Here is a 6,174-nt window from a genome sequence, read left to right on the forward strand (position 1 = left end):
AACCTTGGCCATTGCCAACAAGTACTTTGTCCTTTCCTTTGTACTCTGCATGAGATGCCATGTTATTTAGATCAGTAGTGAGATGGTTTGATGCTCCAGTATCAGCAAACCAACATGAATCATCACGAGAAGTGGGTATGAACCGACAAGAATTATCATCTTTTGAGAATTTCAAACCGATAAGAATCATTGCGAGTATTTGCGAGAATCATTAAATTGAGGATTTGTATCATTGAAACTTGCCAACATGGCAAGTTTTGCGAGTGTGGTATCCTTCAATGAAACTATAATTCATCTGTTGTGACCAGTCAAAGCAATATGACCAAACTTATTACAAATTTGGCATTGAGGTCCGGATGATCCGTAGGAAGATGACCGGAAGAATTGTTATAACCACCTTGATTGTAGCCACCACCATTATTATTATATGAACTATTATAATAACCACCACCGGTATTGAATCTTACGCCTCTAGAAGATCCATTTGCTCTACCATCCGGTTTCCTCTATTATTACCTCTGCGAGAATTTCTACCATTTCCTCTGTTAGAATCATAAGAACCTCTGCCGGCCAAGATTGCAAATGCTTGATGAATCTGCTTTCGAGAATTGATCAGCGCCTCTATTTCTTTGAATTAAAGTGATCTCTTCATTCAATAATAAACCATGTAACTTTCGAATAAACAAGATCATTAGTTGATCTGGTTTCGATTGAGGTAGTGAATGAGTTATACTCTTGGGGTAATCCTCTCAAGGTATGATATATCAAATCGGAATTGCGAGGTGATCCCGATCTTTTCAAAGACTATCGGCTATTATTTTGATCTTCTTCAAGTATTCACCATAGACAACTCTCCTTTCTTCGGATCTTGTGGCCGATTCTTTAATTGCATGACATGGCGACATAAATTGTACTTAATCTTTTTCTAATGTAAGCCATAAATCTCTTGCGGTTGGCAATCCCACCACATAAGGCAAAATTTCCTCGGATAAAGAAGAATTTATCCAAATCAACAACATTTGATCTCTTTTAATCCAAGAAATATATTCGGATTAATAGTATTTGTGATACTTCCATTTTTACTCATAAGAAACTTAGAAGGACATAGATCGATTACCTTCAATAAGATCCATTAGATCATAAGTTTTCAAAGCGGTAAGAAAAGTTGCTTCCACATCAAGTAATTCTCCGTTTGAGCTTCAAAGGAACCATGTTGGAGATGTTCGGAAGGAATAAGATGTAGTTGAATGATTGGAACAACCATTGGAGCGTTAAAGCCCGTGAAATTATAACTTGGAGTAGGAATTGAATTATAAGGACCTTGATAACCTTGGGGGTTCTTGATTGAATTGAGAACTTTGATATTGTTCTTTGAAATCGTTGATTTTGTAGAAAAAAATGAATGAGAATTCGGATTTTGTTGTTGAAATTGAAGTGTTGATTTGAATTTTGAGCGGTGTACCAAGATTATGAATTGAATCTTGATTCGAGCGTAAATAGCCGGAAGAACAAAGAACGACATTGTTTTAACAATTGGAAGAAGAAAAGATCAACATTGGTTTGATGATTAACCCCGTTACTTTGATCGATAATTTGATGAAAAGCTTGATTTTTCAAACTCCATTTGGATTAGGGTTTGATGGCGAGAAGTTTGATTTGTTCTTGCCATTTGGATTGATTGATTGGAATTGATAAACTAGGATTAGGAATTTTAGTGATGGATCGATGAGCGCCCAGGGCATTTTCTTCTCGATACCAAAATAGAATTACTGAAACTAATGTTTTCATTAATTGATTATTAAGTTCTTACATCCTGTATTTATACTCTTCATTACACAGAAAACAGTTACAAAAACAGTTACAAAAACGGTTACAAGTCTGTTTCAAGATGATGAGCTGGCACTGACTTCTCTTGTCTCTAGCTTTGACTGAAGTCTTCCTTAATAGTTTGCAGGGAGACGTTACAGTTTTTCAGGTCTTTTATGGGCAGAAATTTATGACAGAGTGATGTAGAAACTATGATTGGTGGGAAAGCTTGTATAGGTCAATAAGGTGACTTTATTCATGGCTTTTGATCAGTTTTGTGGGCGTTTCCCTTGCTGTTTTTCAGGATGAATAATTGAGGCAAGTATATCTACAAACTTTTTTTTCGTTTAAATAAACTATGACCAAGTTTAGTTTCGACTTTGTCGACACTGTTACTGTGTGTACTTTATTTTGAGATTGGATGCATGAGTAGGTTAATTAGTATGATGGTATTACTTGTTGAGTTTGGTTATTATTGTTATGTTTAACACCTATGTTTAAATTGAAATTTGTTTTGTTTGTGCTTTTGGTCCTGTATTCTGATTTGTAGTGATGAGTGAGTTATTGTTTGATTTAAGTATATACTAGCCATGCAGCCCGACCTGTGGCCGGGCCTGTTATTCTTAAACCCATCATGTATGGGCCTATATTTAAGGGAAGCACTTGGAAGTTTAACATATCCATATCCAATAAGTAATACATATCATGATCCATTAACTAATCCATATCTATATCTATTAACTAATACATATCCATATCTATTAACTAATACATATCCATATCCATATCCAATAACTAATACATATCAATTAACTAATCCATTGTTTTTTAGAATTTGTTTTTTATCCCATGCATACATTTGAAATAATGAAATCCGTGAAACTTTGTTTTTGTTTTAAAGATAACACACGTGAAAAGGACAATTTTAATTTATATTAAATTAGAAAGAAGCCAAATTCAGGGTTAGTTTGGTAAGAAGGCAAGTGATTATTTTTCAAATAGGAACTATTTTAAAAACTTTGCTGATGTGGCTCACTATGAGCATCTTGGGAGAAACAGATATTAATATAGGTAGGATGTATGACAGTGATGCATTTTCAAAGTTTTGAGCTATATATATATATATATGGATAAGGATTTGGACTACTTGTGAATTTTGGATTTGGACTACTATTATGTCGAGACGGTTAAGTAGCATGGTTCTCTAACTCATTATATGGCTTGTGAGCTAGGATATAATGGGTTGGGGCCGTTACACTAGAAGAGCTGAGTCAGGTCTTGTGAATTTTGTCTGGGGTAAAGGTATTTGCTTCTAGAAATCTTAATCATCGATCCACTTGGCAACTTGTATACAACTATCTGTATCATTTCTTAATATGATAGGACCATGTAATTATGTTTGGGTGTTATTGGTATAGTTGTGAATATTGTTGTCTCTATTTTATTTTTGTCTCATTCGTTTCTGTACCAATTGTAAAAGAGGATAGGTAATGTTTCAATAAAAAAACTAATGGGTGTTGTTGTATTGTGTTTCACATTTCAGGGATTCTTCTAATGATATCATTGGACCTGTGCTTAAGCTTAAGGTATTTGGTATATCTCTTTGTTGCATTTAAAAGTCTTCTAGAAAGTTTCATTGATACGTTTAGACAAGGTTAGCTTACTTTTTAATAGAAACGGTGTATGATTCTAATAGTCTATAGTCAACATATGGTCTATGGAATACTTGGCAGAATGTGGTTGGTGATAGTAATTGCTTCTAATGTATTATAGTGCACAAAATTGCTTGTGTACACACACCATTTGTCTTATTAGAGGACTATATTTGATCACAAGGTTTTAAGAAATTTTGAATTTATGTGGTGTAGACTCATTTAACTTAGGTAGTCAGAAACACCTTATATTTTTTATCTTGTTTGAACTTTTTACTCTATATATATATTTCCCTCCATATAACTATGTAAGTATGTATGGTGCATCACAAAATACCTTTAGCTACATTAGTACTGCATTTTGACTTAAAAGTAGTATAAGGGCGGTGTACTTGTTTCAGCTTGCTCATAATATTCTTGTGATACATTGATGAATATTGTAGTAAGAGAAGACTTCTATATACGATCTTATGAGAAATCTGAAGCTAGAAACTTGCATGTTAGTTCAATGCCTGGCGATTGAGGTCTTTAACCTTTGCTTGTCAATTTCAATTTTTGTTAATTTTTGTTGTTTAGGCATTTTTAGCTTTGTATTTTATTAAAAAAGAAGATTGTTCATATCCTTTTTCATGATGGGGTTTCGATGGTTTTGATTATTTTTTCAGGAATTTATAGTCTACGAACCTATATAGTAGTGGGGAGATCGTTCAGAGTGTATGGAGCTACATGTCATTGTATGCTTGGGAGATCGATTGTAATGCGTATTGTAATTCAGTTTCTGTACTTCGGCTGTTCTGTAGTTGGTATTGTTTTGTTAGCGAGGATAATGGTTGTCTGAAATGTAAAGTAACAGATTCTTGTAAAGTGGCATTTTTTTATTATTATGCACTATTTCGTAATTATAAATGGCATTCTAAATGCACTTTCATTAATTGCAGCTAAATTCTAAGTTACTAGTATGTTTACTGTATTTTGCAACAGGGTTTTTGCAGAGTAGGAGTCTTCTACGAAAGAAAGGGGGGAGAAAAATTAAAAAAAAATATATTTTTTTGACAAAAACAATCCCTTCTCTAACGTTTAGAAACCGTTACAAAGTCTTTTGTTTCAACGCTTTACTGGCTTCCTAACGGTAATTCCCTGTTACAAAGCTTTGCAAAACCGTTACTAAACTTTGAATAATAAGCCAAAGAAGCGTTACAAAAATTTCAGTAACGCTTACAAACGTTAGAAAATATAATATTGCAACGTTAAACAACCGTTACAAACACTTGTAACAAATTAGAAACACAATAATACTTACTAAAAAAGCGTTACGAACATTTTTAGTAACATTTTTTATATGTAATTAATAGCATGTTATGGTGCAGTGTGCATGCTTTACACTCTTAACACCTCAGTGCAATCCAAACTGTCCAATGCTGGTGGGTCACCAAATCAAAGCTTGATGGTTCTACAAACAAAACAGAAAAAAACATGTCAACGATTGAACAAACAAAATACAGACGACGAACTCTTGAGAATAACTATTGTATCCCTTTCGAAGTTGTGGAACAGTTGTCTGTTAAGTTGGGATGTGTGGACCGACATATCAATAGTCCCACATTGTCAAAGGATGAAGCAACCACTAAGTATAAAAATGTGGATCTTTGTAAACTAGCATCAAGGCCTTTTCTAAGAAAACCCCACACCTTGATCCAACAACATACCTAAACCGCTGTGTATCATCCAAATTTTTGCATTATATTAAATTTTATGAAATATTTGCAACTCTCCAGTTAAAAATAAAATAACTCATCCCTTTGATATAAAAAAAATAACCTTTGATAAAATCCTTCGACTTTTTTTTGTTGTTTAATAATGGAAGTTTGATTGAAGTTTTGTGAGAATGCTCAATAACGACGAAGATCATATTGAAGCTATTTGAATAGCAATGCATTCCCAATCATACGAAAAAAAAAATTTGATAATTAAACATTATGTTAAATGCAAAACTATACTTGTTGAGACATTCCCATTACATATAATACAACAATGTTTAATTTTGAGGTTATTACTTTAATGCATTTTTATCCAATTTTCGATTTCTCATTAAATATTATTTGAGGTTAGTTCAATGCATCTGTATCTAGTTTCCGATTTTCGGTTCATTATTTTATAAGGTTAGTTCAATGCAATTTTATCAAGTTTTCGATTCCCCGTTAATTATTATTTGAAGTCAGTTTGATGCATTTGCATCCAGTTCTCTATTTCTCATTAATTATTTTTTAAGGTTAGTACAATGCATTTGCAATCTACTTTCTGATTTCATGTTAATTATTTTTTTAGGTTAGTTCCCTGCAGTTGTGTCCGGTTTCCAATTTTCCATTAATAATTATTTGAGGTTAGTTCAATACAGCTGCATCAAATTTATGATTTTCCATTACTTATTTTTTGAGGTTAGTTCAATGCGTATGCATCAAGTTTATGATTCTCGTTAATTATTATTTGAAGTTAGTTCATTGCATTTTCATCCAGATTTTAAATTATTGTTAATTATTTTTTGAGGTTAGTTTTTCCCGTTGATAATTTTTTAAGGTTAGTTCAATGTAGTTGCATCCATATTATTATTTTCCGTTATTTATTCTTTAAAGTTAGTTCTTCCCATGTCGATCCCTACTCTTCGGTTCCTACTACCATAGCTCGCATCAGGTCGCATTACCCTCATCCTTTATATCGT

At 32.9% G+C, this 6,174-nt stretch overlaps 1 long non-coding RNA gene across 1 annotated transcript; it reads left to right on the forward strand.

Annotated features, from left to right (window-relative positions):
* The first annotated feature begins 1,952 nt into the window (after positions 1-1,952).
* Positions 1,953-4,390, forward strand: LOC147500247 (uncharacterized). The gene is made up of 3 exons (XR_015196268.1): positions 1,953-2,124; positions 3,350-3,392; positions 4,124-4,390. It is a non-coding gene; the product is annotated as an uncharacterized LOC147500247 (long non-coding RNA).
* The last annotated feature ends 1,784 nt before the right edge of the window (positions 4,391-6,174 follow it).

Source organism: Coptis chinensis, chromosome 5 (assembly GCF_015680905.1).
Source record: "Coptis chinensis isolate HL-2020 chromosome 5, ASM1568090v1, whole genome shotgun sequence".
Classification (NCBI taxonomy): Eukaryota; Viridiplantae; Streptophyta; class Magnoliopsida; order Ranunculales; family Ranunculaceae; genus Coptis; species Coptis chinensis.